The 16,645-nt window shown below is 27.4% G+C and overlaps 1 protein-coding gene across 1 annotated transcript in view; it reads left to right on the top strand.

The window, feature by feature from the left end:
• LOC127281166 (neurexin-1) overlaps nt 1-16,645 on the top strand; it is a 358,116-nt gene that overhangs the window by 20,906 nt on the left and 320,565 nt on the right. The gene's annotated exons all lie outside the window — the stretch shown is intronic.

The following is a 16,645-nucleotide window of genomic DNA, read 5'->3' on the forward strand; positions in this document are numbered from 1 at the left end:
ATCAGCGTCAAGATATAGATGAAAACCTTTTTACCGACCGTCGAACTTTCTTTTTTGTCCCGATCTTTTTATTTTTTTTAGATATTCATTTTTTTGGTTGGTAACGAAAATCTCCTAGGAGAAAACAAACAACGTCTTTTTATCATTCTTTAATGTGATTTCGTATAAGCTAGACGCTTTTATTGTATTATTTCGTCACTTTTATTTTGGGAATGCCAATTAATATAAAATACGTTTTAATCATTTATTATAAAGGAAAAGTAAAGGAAACATTAAAAATAAGAAAATATATTTATAAATCGAAAAAGAGGAATTGTTTGAGAATCATCGGAGATATTCGTTGCCGTCAGCCATTTTGAACACATTGATTTTTTTGGAATTCTCTGGTAAAATTTTATTTTCCATTTATGAAAGATATCTCAAAATTATTTATTTGTTTGAATTTTTCAATAATGAATTTTCTTTAAATTTGAATTTATTTTAATTTAGAATTTCAATTTAATTTAAAATGATCCCTTTTCAATTTAATTGATTATGGAATTATTTAAGAATGAATTTAATTCTCTAAATTTAACAATTGATTGAAATGTCATTCATTTAATAATTATTGTATCCATTTCAATTTAATCCCTTTTTCCATTCCTCGAATTAAAGAATCCTTATATTCTTTAAAAAGAATAAGTAAGCATTTTCTTTGAATTATATCGAATCCGAACTAAATTTTTATCATGTTCAAAAATTTAAATTAAAGAAACTTATTAATCTTTTGTTTAAAAAAATCTCATGTTTATTTTTTTTTATTTTTGTCCCAAGAAACGATTGGCGTCCAACAAACACATTATTCGAGTCTTCCCTTTGTAACTTTGATTTAATTAATTGATTTTTTTAACATTCAGCATCATCATTAAAAAAATCATTGGTTACAAGTAATAAGAAGTGAATGACTTAATTGATGAGTTATTAAATATATTTATTTTCTGATATTAAAATTATAAATATAAGAATTCGTATTCTTAAGGAAGGCTTTAAAAAAAAAAACGGTTCCACTTGGTTCGTTACATTTGAAATTAGCCGAAAAAGATGGAAATAATCTTTGTATGGTCAAATAGTATAATGAAAAGTAATTTATCATAAATTATATGATAATGGCATATCATGAAATTGACTATGAAAATTTGCCTTAATGGCTTTCTCGCCATTTGGAAAATAATTATACGACTCTTTAATTGATCTGTAACTGTCACACAGTAACTAACTATATTTGTAACGTGAATTATATTCCATTGTGGATTATATATTTATAGTGATGTACAAAATAGCTGTCATTTCGTGGGACAAATATTGTATTTGAAATCATCATCATCATCATCATCATTATTTTGGCTCGTCAAGACACTTTATATGTACATAAATTCGGGTATATTATAGAAACGAGATATAACCTTAGGAATAAAATAAAATATTTGTAATTAAGATAAAAATTTTTTCCAAAAAAAGTGTGTTTGGAAACTCGCACAAGTGGTAACTATTTTTTCCCCAATTAATATTGAAGCAGTAATTTAAAAAAAGCGGGATAAAAAATAAATATTGCAAAAAAGATGTAAAACTTCATAGCACGTTATTAGAATTCAGTAATTTTGGTCAAAAAAAAAAAAAGATTTGGGTCTTAAAAGCGAACCGCTCATTTTCAATTCCCTTTGGTTCTCATCTCATTTTCTATTTACGTTCCCAAAAAAATAAAAAAAAAAAAAAAAATAGTGAAGCCTTCTAGAAAAAAGAAGAGAAGGGAAGCTGTAAAATTAGGAAAACCCAGACGATCTTGTGCTTTAAACATCTTTTTGAGGTTCAGTTTGCAAACGTGCTTTTCTCTTGACGCGAATCCATTTTCCAACTTGCCTTTTCTCACTGGGTAAAAAGAAATCTCCTGGTCCAGCGGACACTTTTGCAACCGGCTGCAATTAATTTCTACCTCAAGAAGTTCATCCCAAAGTTTAATAAAACTGGTACGACTTTCTTCTTCCTTGTGATATTCTCTCCTTGGAACTTGGCTAAGGCACTTTTATAATATTAGTTTGAAAACTATTAAAGAAGAAATAGAGAAAGGGTTACTATTTGTGACAGAAATTTTTTTATCACTTTGTGTATATTAAATCGAAAAAAACTATTTTTCTATTAAAAAATTAAAAAGAGATTTTTAATTTTGAAAAACTCATGTCAAAAAAAAAAAAAAATAAGATAAATTGCTACAATTATTTTCAGTTGCTTCTAGGTGGTTGTGTGTCGTCACTTCCTGAGATTCGACGTTAGCTTAATGGCTGTTGAAATTTAAATGCGAACATACATTTTATAAAACCAGCTTTTCAATTATTATTTCATTCGTTAAAAATCCAGTTTTTCCTAATTATAAAAAGATAATAATAAAAAAAAAATAATATTATTAGTTATGATTTTATGAGTCGTAGAAAAAGTCAGTTACTTTATTCACTGTAAGGTGAATCACCTCTTGTAAACTTTACATATCTAAAGGTCGAAATAGATTTATAAAAAAAGATCTCATTCTGCGGAGTTAAAAAAATATTCCAGATAAAGAAGCTTGTAAAAATATTTTTTAAAATTCATATTGAGAAGGCAACAGATGATTTATATTTGATTCAAAAAAATATATATACTTCTCCCTGACCTCACATCAGAAGACGTCGAAGTCGATTTAATCCTATTACATAAAATAAAGAGAATTATGGAGCGAATCTTCTCTTAGGAATATCGAACATCGATGTCTTGAAAAGCCTTATGCAGATTGAGGTTGTCCTCTACTATATATATATATATATATGAAAAAGAATATACTCGCTGACAGGAATCTAATCGAAAGAAAAAGACTTTTCGTGCTTGGGATTTTCTCATTTGCCTCCCGTAACATGATACACCTTTTTATTTTATTTTCCTTTCTCATGTTTTTTGTATTAATAAAAGAAGAGGAAAAATTGAAAGCCTTAATCTTGTTTTCGATAACATTTTTTTTTTAATACTTAGAAAACAAAATTTTTATTATTGTTGTTTTTCCTATACAAAACTATTGTTCTGATTTAAAAAAAAAGAAATTTTATTTAACAAGCGAACGAGTATATAAAGTATCTTTTTTTTCCCTCTTGGCAAAACAAAAGCTGGGGTCATAGAAGGTTAATACCCCCCCTTTGCAGTAACCCCGGTACCCTTTTATGCATATACACAAAGCTGTATTGATTCGAGTGCATGCGTGGGCTTCCAGTATATCTATATGCGAAACACTTTAATATTGATACGATTTTTTCAAAGATCACATGATTAACAAAGTTGGCCTTTAAAAAAATAAATAAAAATACACGGGGACAAATTAGAATTTGCCGAAAACAATTTTTTTTTTTATTAATATAAATAAATATTTGAAATTCCTTATCAAAGGGATTTTTTAAATTATAATTATTGAAAAAATGTTTCAGCTTTATAAAGATTTTAGATAAAAGAAATTTTTATAATTGGATTTGAATTTTTTTAAATCAACAATAGATTGGAATATTTTTCAAGTGCTTTTTTGCAATTGTTATGAGAATTTTTTAATTATTGTTAATTTTTTTTAAATGCTACAAAAATTTTCGAACAATGGAATTATCAATTGAAAATCACTTGAAAGAGAAGATTTTTATTTTTTGATACTGATGGTACTAATTTTAGCGAATATGAGAATTTCGAAATCTATTGGCAATTATTTTTCATGTGTACAGTTTGTTGAAAATTAATCGTTTAAATTGGATTTATTTATCGATTTTTTGTTCGAGTTGTAACAATTTTTATTTAAATATATTTTTCCAAACACTTTTATAAAATACTTTTTTTTAAATACATCGATGATGAGAAAATTATTTTTTTGTAACTATTTTCTTATATATATATATTTTTGCAAATACTTTTATAAAATATTTTTTTTCGTCTTTACTCTTTTGATTCAAATTTTTAAATATTTTTTTATTTCTTTATTAAATATGATTATTTCATTATTGAAATTTTCAAATCAATTCAATAAAAAATATTTTTAAAATAAATCTAATTTAACAATAGAAGTGAGTTAAGAAATACAATAGATTTTTTTATGTGACAACTGCTTCAAAAAAAAAAAAGAAGATTTAATTTAATTTTTTTCTACTCCTTTTTCTTTGCTCCCTATAATTCTGTGTGTAATGAAATAGGAGGAATGAGAGACGATCAAGGTGGATCTTTTTAAAAAGAATTGCCTTCCGTGGACAAGTGGCGTATTTCTACTGTGGAAACAGTTTAATGTCAGGAAAGTACATGGTCATAAAATGTACGCCCCTTTCATGAAATGGAGACCTGGTATCGGGAATCTTAAGATTCTCACTGGTATCAGGGATATTTTATGCGACAGTTACTTAACGTCGAGTCACTTTTATTGCACACGATTTCGCCTTATACCAGAGAAGGCATAGCCCATTCGTCGTCGAAAAAATAAATGAATAAGGAAATAGGATTTTTAAATTTGAATAATTAAAAATACATTTTTTTCTCCTACTCATTATTGGAAAAAAAATTTCTTTAAAAAGTGTTTGAAAAAGTTTGTTATTAATTTAGTAAAAAGAAGAGTCGAAAAAATTTTTAAAAATAAAAAATTTTAACAGGTCTTTAAAAAAATCTGTTAATAAACAATGAAGAGCAAATGAAATCAACAAAGTTATTTTGAGTCATTTTTTTTTGCTGGGCTTTTACAAGAGCGAAACGCATGAAACAGAACACATTTTAGTGTTTACATTGTGAGCGACAAGATCAAAGGAAAATAATTGATATTAAAGCTTTTTCATCACTGGAATATAAATCCAAGCTTCAAATTTCTGCCACAAAGCCCAAATAACTCGAAATCTGAAAATAATTTCCACATTTTAATGTGTTCACCTACAATTTGATCTGAATCGTAAAAAATAGTATTTTGTTTTTGAAACTACTTTAATTACCATTAAATTTTTTTTTTGAAAAAAAGTCATTAAAGATTTTTTGAATAATATATATAACGGACAACAATTTGAAAAAAAATTCTTGTTGTAAAATTTGTGCAGCCACTAAACAAACGGAAGCTTTGAAAATAGAATTTGCATTTTTAGAGAGGGCTTAAATTTGCATAAAGGCAGAGAGTGGGAGAGAGAGAGAGAGGAGAGAGCAGGAAGCAGAGATTTCCATTTTGCAGTAATTTGTAATAACGACGGGCGTAACTGTGAGTGAAAACTTCCATTAAATATTTCAAGGATATGGTGGTCCTAATGAGAGTCGTTTTACTCAGGAGAGTTGCAGTGAAAATTGTTTAATTCTTTTACACCTGGAAAATATCTCCCTCATGAAAAATCCAAGTGTTTCCTTAATTATTTAAATTCACGCCCTTTACTTGCCGTTTTTTTAAATATAGTACATTTTCAAGAACTCTTGATGAAAAAAAAATAATTTGAAAACCATTTATTTTGAAAAAAAATTTTTTTTTCTATAATAATAATTATGAGAAATGACAATTTGAAATTAAAAATTTAAAAAAAAATTCTTTTTAAGTTATTTAAAAATTTTGCTAAAAACTTTATCCCAATAGATAAATATTGTACAATAAAAATACAATTATCAGTAAACAGTTTTAACAGCGTGGCAGCCATGTTTGTTTTCATTTCGATTAACGCAGTAGCAGCAGCGCCACTTAGTTAAGTAGCGCGACTTTTGACGATCGGTAATGCAGATATCTACATTAAAATTTTATTCTCAAATTCGAAAAAGTAATAAGTAATATCGAAATTTAAAATTATAATTTTATATTTTGGAATTTTATTATCTTTATTCTTTATATAATAATAAGCTGTATTGTTTACATTGGCAAAGTTTTGAGTCGAAAATCATAACAATGGGTGGAGATAGAAAAAGCCCAGTTGCAATTCGTGCTTTGACCTGTTAAGACACGTGGCGAACGTGAGTGAGAATTTTTGTAATTTGTAAAAAAAAATTTTAAAGTAAATAATCAACGTGAAGTGATTTAATTCACAAACGAAAATAATTTTTATAGTATTAAATTAAAAAAAAAACATTGTAGTAAATTTTTTTGTTCCGGGAGTGTTCGAAATTCTTAAAATCGCGATCGCTTAAATCTTTAGAAAAAGTATTTTGTTAATTTTAATTTAAATGTGCTTTCGGGAGTGTTCGAAATTTTTTTCGAAATCGCCTGTGTTACTGACAAGATTTTATCGTCGAAAAAAACATTTGTCGCAGGCTAAAGGTTAGATTAATTTTTGTAATTTTGTTTTTCTAATAATATTTTTTTTTAAGATTTCAGTGATTTTTTATATTTATGTAAATAATTATTAATTTATAAAAATACAAAATGAAAACACCAGTACTTGTCATTTTTTAAAAAATATCTGTAATTTATTATTGATAAAAGTATTTCCATTTTGATCATATAAGGCTCAGTAGTTTAACATTGAAAAATGCACCTTTTTTTATAGATTATTTTTTAATATTTTTATTACTACATTAATAATTATTATTGCTAACTAATAACATTAGTTAATTAGGTTAGTAATTAATTAATTGATCATATTAATGTCCGTAAATTTTGTGGTCAACTACTGGGTCACGTCGTCTAAACGTGGCAGGTAATTTTGGACACTCGATTAATAATAATAGGAACAAATTAAAATAATTTTGGTTGGTAAACATTTTGCTTCTATGATTACTGAATTTCTAAAAAGTATAAATAAATTTTTAGATTTAAGATTATTTAACTTTTTTGTTGTTACTTTTATCCATGATTCTAATTTTTACTTTGTCAAGGTACTGGTGCTTTTAATTTTCATTCCAACATTTTAATTTTATTCTTTCATACAAAGTAAACTAAATTTTCACCATCGAAACATCAACGTCTTAGAAAAAATTTCAATAATTTCAATGAATTGTGGAATGCCTCGCAAAATGTACAATAATTGAAGGAAAATTTAAATTCCCTATCAATTGCGAAAATTCCATAGCTCATATCAAAATAAGGGTGAATTTCTAAATATATATCTAGGCACACTTGGATTCTGGCAGTAAATAATGAGGTTTCATTTTATCTAGTTCTTGATTTGGAGAAGGAGAATTTGTCGAATTTAAGTTCCATTGATGTTTGCGAGCATATATACTGATTCAATGGTATGCTTAATACGTAAACACGTGCAAATCCAAACGTTGATTGAATAATGCCAAGAGGTTTGTGTTGAAATCTCGTTTGCAGATTTTGTGCATCGATGAAACATGTTCTCAATCACGTGTACGTTTCTATAATGAATATATATGCGGGCGCGCGCGCACCTTCTTCATTATATTGACTCGATAAATTTAATAAGCGTCTGATCAACATTTAAGATTTTTGTTGACTATGAAAATTTTTTTTTCTTTTCGATTACAATTGTAAATAAAAAAAATTTTAGTTTCCGTTGTGAAAAGATTATACATTGTGACAACTCGTGCACCGAGATTTGTTTATAAATTTAAATTAATAGAGGGGTTCGACTCGTCCGGGAGGGACAAATTAATCCACAAGGATGATGCTTTAGCATCTTGAAAGTTTTTCCATTGGCAGCAGTGAACGATGCAGGCAATTAAATGGCAGATAGAATTGAAAGAGAATTTGACCAAATTTACCAGAGATGATTAACAAATCAACAATAAGAATCCAGCAAGTTTACACTAATTAATTTCCTGAATAATTGTTATGGCATACACAATTAGCTATTTAAGAAAAAAGGATTTATTAACACTATATTCGAAAAGATACAGTAATAGAAAATAAACCGCGGTATATCATTTAATGAATTTAAATATAGAAACGATTATCGATCGTTACAACATAAATTGTAAATTAATTTGACAAAATTTCTAAGTAGCTTCAAAGTAACTTGGATTCGTAACGGTGAAATTAGACCTAAAAATTTCATGGATGAAATTCTGAGCTTATTATTTTAATTATAAACAGTTTTAAAAAAACTGTGACAATATTTCCGTGTACTTCCCAAAGTAACTTGGATTAACGACGGTAAAATTACACCAAAAAAAAACTTCATAGGTGAAATTCCGAGCTAATTATTTTAATTATAAATAGTTTTTAAAAAACTGTGACAAAATATCCAAATACATTCTAAAGTAACTAGGACTCAGAACGTTGAAATAGTAATTTCCACTGCACGGTATAGTGAATTGTTATAAATGAGATAGTAAGGAATCGTGTCTATATATAGATGTCGATATCAAAGACTTGAGTGTACTTGGGGTAAATTCCTTTTCCAGATACACGTTCCTAGTAGTCTATTGATTAGTCAACGAACAGAAGGACAAGTCGAACAATTGATCGACAAATCCTTTGTTATGAACAAAATGTCTTTCAACCATATTCTCAATGTCCTTAACCCAACCGCAACAATGGTTGGACTTTTTTTTCCACTTTTATTGTGTGTTTAACAACTACTAATAAAAAAAAAATAGTTAACTTTAAGGAGGGAAAACCCTTTAGAATTAAACAAAAAAAAAAATCCGTTACCAAAGAAAATTTGGAATTTAGATCTGTAGATTAAATAATACAACTGCAGCAATTTTTAATGAATTTTGTAATCTTCTTTACAATTATTTTTTTATAGATATTCCTGTCCCTTTTCCACTGTCTCTCTCTCTCTTTTTTCGTCTGTTCTTGAAAGTTAACTATCGTTGGGAATCACAATGTCGTTCCCTTAACCCAAGACCCAACTCTGTCATGACACTCATCTCTGAACGCGCAGAGAGTTGCGAGTCCATTTTCCAAAGAACCACTCGAGTCTCAACCTATTTTCGTCTCGAATCTCAAGAAAATGGGACGAGTGAGGTTGGTGGGGAGGGGGTGGGTTTGTGTTTGCGAAGCCTTTTGCGGTGCTCCTCAAGCCCAGCCAACGCTCAAGACAATAGCGCGAGAGGATCCAAGTAGTGAGAGAAAAAAAAACAAGAAGAAGAAGAAAAAAAAAACCCTTGAGAATCGTATAGAAAGATATCTCGTTTTCTTTTTCCTCCACATTCAGGGATGTATTACTTTTTTTTTAACGATTTGGAATTTTTTTTCCCCTCATCGTGAATTCTTTTGACAAAATTCATATTTAGAAAGAAATTTTTGTTTGTATCCAACATCTTTTGTTTTGATAGTAAAATTTTTTTTTGTTAGGAAATATGTGTTAGAAAAAAATTTTTTTTTTCTTATTTCCAAGAAGGGGGTTGACTTTAAACGAAATGACGCCTGGGGCAAATATGGAATGAGCGCTCTTTTATGATTCTTAAAATAAATTTTTTTTTTCACTATTTTTTCTCATGAATAGTGAGTTAAACGTAGTAGCACAAATTTTTTGCTCAGGGCAATGGTAGGAAGTTATTTTTTTTTGGTTGATAAAAATATCCGTTTGAAATATTTTTTCGGTTTAGGTTTTTATAAAAATATTTTTTTTTTAATTGACATTAATGTGGAGAATAAGGGAATTTAATTAGTTATTACAATTTTTTTTTGTAATATCTATTTTTACTTTTCCTTTTAATGAATTATATTTAATTGATGAATCAGATGAAAATAAAACATTACAAAAATAAAATTGTCGATAGTTTATAGAATTCCATTAAATGGAAATTATTTTTACATAATTGTTAATGTAATTTTAGTTTTTAAATTCTATTGATTTTTTATTTAAAAATGAAACAAAAATTTCGATTTAAAATGCAAACTTATGGTAGTTCTAGTTATTATTAATTACAAAAAAAAAGAAAAAGCAATCTTAAAAAATATTTATAATTAGTATCTTCGATGGGAAATAAAATTGATTAAATTACGAAAGATAAAATTCCATTAAATTTAAGTGAAGACGACACGAATAGAGAGGGTGGACATATATATATATATATATATATATATATATATATATATATATATATATATATATAATAGTTGGACAGAAATTGTATATAAACTATTTCTTCGACTGCTCATCCAATTTTAACTGAAAGCTATCTCGCCTCTTAAATAAACATTAAAACTTGTCTTGAAAAATTCTAAAGGAGAATCAGAAAAGAAAGATTAGATACGACCCTCTTGGGATGCTGCTGACTCTCATTTTTCCTTTCATTTCGCTCTCTTTCCCGTTTTGCTATATATATATATATATATATATATATATATATAAGGCCCTATGCTGCCTCTGTCTCGTACGATCTTTATAGCCACTTTACCCCTGGTCTCTTTCTCTCTCTCTCTCTCTGTTTTTTTCCTCAGCAGTTGCTGCGTCGTCTCTCACTAGCTGTACACTCACTCGTACTTTTTCGATTTTCCTTTTTCTTTCCGATATTTTATTTCTTTCTCGACTTCGTCTATAACAAGCACACACGTTTTATATATACACACACACACACACCAAGTAGCGAGTTATTTCCAATTTTAAATATATGTATTATCAATAATTGAAAAAGAAATTTATTCAAATAAAAAATTCATGATCGACATGAGCCTCGTAAGATTTGCAAAAAAAAAATTACATTTCAAAGACAAAATTTTTTTATAAAAATTCTCAATTTGAATCAATAGTGGAGTCACGATTTCATTCTTGAATACTGCGGCGAAAGATAGACATTTCCGCTTTGAGAATACTTCTATTTTCATTGTTTCTTTGGTCCTTTTTTGGTTCCTCTCACTATTCTGATGGTTACTTCACTTGAATTGCAATTCTATCTTTGAATATACTTATATTATGTTTGAACAATAGTTTTAAACAAAAACAATATTAAAAATAGTAATTTTTCAACAATTTTTAGAATCGAAAAGTAATTGGAATTGAATGAAAAACTTCATGGGTAAAATTCTGAGCTTATTTTCTAATTATAAATAATTTTTTTTTTACTGTCACTGAAATATCCCAAGTATTTTTAAAGTAATTTTTTCGAAAATTACAAAATAAAATTTCATAGACTTACAATTCCCTCTCTTTTGATAACTACATTATATATTAGAATTTAGTTTTTCAATCATATTAGCTAAAAATAATTTTCGATATTGATTTTTATCAAAAGTAATTATATTAACAGTATTACTTTTTCAACAATTGTTAGAATCAAAAAGTAATTGGAATTGAAAGAAGCAAAAAACATCAGTATTGAAGAATAAGATTGAACATTACTGATTCATTGTAACAGTATATAGAATGTGAAAATCCGATTGCCCACGCGATTTCATCAGGCCGTCCAATAAACACACTTGGAGGATAAAAGGCAATATTCCGCGCGCCAAAGTGATGTTAAAAAAACAAAAAAAAAAGTTGAAGGAGAATTTAATTTCTTGAAAAGAGAGTTTTCTGAAAAAAAAATTCGTGTAAATTGCACGCCACCCGCATATTCTCTTTTTTTTGATGGCAAAAAAAGATTATTATGCAGGCGCAAAAAAAAATATTGTGGTGAAAACAAGGTAATTAGAGTAAAAAAAAAGATCAATTTTAACTATCCGCTAGGAAAATTAACTTCAACAGCAATTTACACATGCTATTTACTTTTTTTTTTTTTTTTTTATTTCTGTGACCAATTTAAGAAAAGGATTATGAAAAAATTAAGACAATCTTGAGAGGAAAAAATGTTTCAAAAAAATATTCCAAAAAAATGTTGGAGAAAAAAATTTCTTAATTATAAGATAGAAAAAAAATATTAGACTCGTTTAGAAAAACAATTTTTCTTATCATCAACCTCTTTTTTTTGGAGAAGGAGATTGGGATTTCAATTCAAGCACAGTAAATTCTCAAACCCCAAAAGTCGGAGATGAAACACAAGAGCCATTACTGCTAATCAGACGAATCTGATCCCATTGCGGGTTTTAGGAGCTTAAAGACATCGTTTGAAGGCGCGCCCACTGGAAATTTATATATATATATGTATACACTCGATGCTCTCTGAGAGTATAATTGAAAGTTGAGGACAGTACCGCAGCCCAAAAGTTTCTTGAAAGGGTAAAACCGCAGAGTACCACTGACATCGAATATATATAGATATATAAATATAGTTGAGAAATTGATTTTGCAAGATATTTGTTAAAATAAATAGGAATAAAATACTCAAGTTCTAAAGGATGATTCTATAACTGTACTTTAGATAACTGAAATTAAATATCAGAAGAAATGGAATCGAAAATTTTGTTAACAAAATTGAAAATTCTGTTAACAAAATAAAATTTTGAATTTCGACACAGAAGGATAAAAAGATATTGGAACGTTCCATCAGAATAGGAGGAAATTTTAAAAAGGAAGTTGAGGTTCTTCAGTCAGTTAAAAACGTTCCAAGTGGTAATGATTCACAATTGTGAAATACCAAAAATTTTCATGGGTGAAATTCTGAGTTTATTGTTTTATAATTATAAACAGTTTTAAAAAACTGTGACAAATTGTCCAAGTACTTGCCCAAAGTAACTTGGATTAACAACGGTGAAATTATACCAAAAAAATGTTTATTGGTGAAATTCTGAGCTTATTGGTTTTAATTACAAAGAGCATTTTTTAAAATAAGATTATTAAATATTCCAATTTTAAAGTAATTTTGATTCACAATAGTTAAATTGTAAAATTCATGGGTGAAATTCTGAGCTTATTTTAATTATAAACAGATATTTAAAAAAAAATTAACAATTAAATATTCCAACTACTTCTAAAGTAATTTTCGATTCACAATGATAAAATGATCCAAAATTTTCATGGGTGAAATTTCAAAGTTTATTATTTTAATTACAAATGGTTTTAAAAAATTGACAAAATGTCCGAGTACTTCGTCAAGTAACTTGGATTCACAACGGTGAAATTACACCAAAAAAATGTTTATTGGTGAAATTCTGAGCTTAATGTTTTAATTACCAATTTTAAAAAACTGTGACAACAGTAAAATAATACTAATATATTCATAGGCAAAATTTCGAGCTAATTATTCCAATTCAAAAAATTTTAATTTTTCAAAAAAGTACATTGCCTTTTAAATAATGTAAACTAAATTAAAAATATGATTCTCATTAACGTTACCACTTAAAAAATATTATTTCAAATTTTAATTGAAAGAGAATCTAATTTTTAATAAATAATTATTACTTTATAATGAAATTAAATATTTTTTTCTTCCATATTTAAATATATTATATTATTTAAAATCGATTTTTGGAAGACATGTAATTAAAACATATTCACCTATTCACCCTGAATAATTAGGTCGGAATTTCGCCTATGAATATTTGGGTGTAATTTCATTGTTGTCACAATTTTCGTAAAACTGTAATTAAAACCAATAAGCTCAGAATTTCACCAATAAACATTTTTTTGGTGTAATTTCACCGTTGTGAATCCAAGTTACTTTGGGAAGTACTCGGACATTTTGTCACAGTTTTTTTAAAACTGTTTATAATTAAAATTAACTCTAAAATTCACCCATGAATTTTTTGGTATAATTTCACCATTGTGAATTGAAAATTACTTTAGTGGTACTTGGAATATTTAATTATCAAATTTTTTAAAAACATCTGTTTATAATTAAAATAAGCTCAGAATTTCACCCATGAAATTTTTTTTTATTCAATTTAACCATTGTGAATCAAAATTACTTGAAATATTTAATTATCAAATTTTTTAAAATTCTCTATATGATTAAAATATAATACAATTACTTTATAATAATCTGAATTTATAGTTTCGAAAATAATAAAAATTAGATTTTTCATTTCCTTTTTATATCACTGTATATAAATTGTAATAGACACATAAGAGGCATATGTGTGTGTGTTAGGTTTTCCCCTGGTGTGTATCCGTGTGTTCTTTTTTCTAGTCACGTGTGTGGACTACAAACACCCGAGACTTTGCGCACAACTCGAGGATGCAAGAATCCCGGTAAACCGGGCGTGAAACGGACTTTGATGTAGAAAGGAAGGATTTTGCGGTCGTGGCGAATGGGGCGTGAATAATCTTCCTGCTTCTATTCACAGTCGATAGATGGAAAGAGAAGCGTCCTAGCCTGGTAGACTATATTTTTTCGAGTAGATCAATGACCGACATTCCTTTTTTCTTCTCTCTCTTTCAATATCATGTTTTTTACAATATCTGCCTCTCTCTCTATCACTGAAAAATATTTCAGAATAATTTATTTCGTTTTGAAAATATTTGGAAATATATATGTAATATTTTATGTTAAAAAAATCCTTCATATCATAAATTTTTAGTTACCCTTTGCCTTTTATACAATTTGAAAAGTTTAATAATAAAAAATATTTCCTCTTTATCAATCTTAAATGTTACTTTTGTGAATTGTAATTTCATTTGAAGGGATTTTTTTTTCTAATTAGTAGAAAATTTAGGAAAATTAAGTCTTTATTTTAATAATTAGTAGAAAATTAGGATTTTCAGTCGAAACTTATTTCCAATATAGAGAATAGAAATAGGAATCGAATAGAAATGGAATTGGATTTCTCTGAACTAAGTACAATACTCCATAACTTTAATCAACGAATTTATGTTCCAATTGTCATTAATAGTGAATAATATATGTCGTCATTTTAAAACCAATTTGAATTAAATAATCCGATAATTGCCAATGGAAAATAATTAAAATTTATAGGAGATTTTTCTCGCTTTCTGAATAGATGGAAAGTACATTTCGGATTATCTTTTTTAGAATAATTTATTATTGTATTATAATTAAACATAGGGAGACTATTCACTGAAATTAGAATTTACTTTTTTTTAAGTTTAAACAAAATTTTGATATAAAAACTCAAACAAAAATTACCATTTCAAAAAAAAAAAATGAATAAAGTCATGGGAAAGGGAAGGTATAAGTAATGGAATTTTTTGATCAAGTATTAAGGCAGCAAACAAGAGTAAACGAGGTTAGAAAACGTGCGGCTGACCAGTAACTTCTTTATCCACTTCTGGGAGAGCGAGACCATACTCTCCTAAGTGAAAGAAGGCAGTTACTATCAGACAAAGTAGCCACTTTATCTACTCTAACGATGTGATCAGCTTTGAAAAGTAGGATGTTTACTCAACAATTTTTTTTTTGCCTTCTCTTCTTTTTTTTTTAAATTGCAAAATTGCAACTCAAACATGAAACATTGAATTAATCTTGAAACTTCTTTTTCCCGAAAGACGTCTTTCTATCGTGAAAGTTTTTTCTTGAGTTTCAAAATCAAAAGTAAAATGTTAGCCCACTTTTTTCTAATTGGAATATTACAAACTCAAGCGTAAGGGAGAAAATCTTTTTTTTTTTTAACAAAAGGAATTCTGAGTTCCGAGCCAGAATCAAAGAAAAAAAAAAGTAAAAGAGTGAGAACTCTCAAACCTTCGTCGTTTCTCGTAACTTATTCCATATAAAAGATTCTTGTTCAAACTTTAATATTGGCAAATAAAGGCAGAACATCTCGCTGATATTAATAATATATTGAAGGGTTTCTTTCCCTCTCGTATTTTCATATTAAAATTATTCCCTCTCTATTGGATTAATGATAATATTTTTTTAATTTCTATTTTTAATAACAAAAAAAATGTCTATTTTAAAATTTTAGTTAAATTGGGAAATAAATTTTATAATTAAAATAATGATTATTAAAACATGATTACTATCTGTTATTTATTAGTTATTTATTAAACTAGGGAGATATTTATTTCTATTCAATAATAATCATTAAATCGTTAATTTCAAAACATATTTAATAACAAAAAGTTCGACAATAATTCAAAGTAAAGTTAATTAATTATTGAAGTATATTTTGACAGAAATTTGACTAAAACAATTTATTTCATGTGGGATAACTTACAAACGGATTTATTAATTAATATACATCAAACGTGACCTTTGTGAATAGAAGTGAAGTTAGTGGAATTTCACAACAGGCAGTTGTAACTAATTTGCGTCGAACGAAAATGACAAGAGGTCTGGTAAATTCATGGACTTGTTTATAGAAAAGCAGAGAGAGAGAGAGAGAGAAGGAGAGAGAAAAGCAACTTTTAAGTGGAGAATTAAATTGAACTTTACCCAAAGAATTGCAATCGCTATTATTCTGGTCACGTGCGCATTTTTTTTACGCGCCAGATCGACTTATCATTAAGCCCTGACAAAGAATAAAGAGCCACTCGTCTGGGTGCGTCTTAAACAAAGCGTGACAACGTGATTAGTGACGCGCGATGCAATAAAAAATGTGACCTGAAATTAAAACATCGAGAGAAACTTTTTTTATTAGATTTCAAATTTTGAAAAATGCTTAAAAAGCAGAGAAACAAAAAGAAATGGAATCTTTTTGCTTTTAGTTAAAATTGAAAAATTATTTTAATTTAAAAGTTATTTAGTTACAACAGAATTTAAATATCGAATTAATTTTAGCAACTTTTACGGGAGATTTTAATTTTAATTAAAAATATGCAATTGCATTGGATGAAAAATTATTCTTGGGTGAATTTCTGAGGTATTGTTTGCGGTAAAGGTAAAGGTCAATTCGAAACAACTCCCAAAGTATTGAGCGTAGGGGTTTTCTGTAAAATTGTATTTTTCTTTTGGTGAAACAAAATTGCTGATGAAAATCACTATT

This window comes from Leptopilina boulardi, unplaced genomic scaffold (genome assembly GCF_019393585.1).
Source record: "Leptopilina boulardi isolate dan_hultmark-lab unplaced genomic scaffold, ZJU_Lbou_2.1 LbouV2_266, whole genome shotgun sequence".
Taxonomy (NCBI): Eukaryota; Metazoa; Arthropoda; class Insecta; order Hymenoptera; family Figitidae; genus Leptopilina; species Leptopilina boulardi.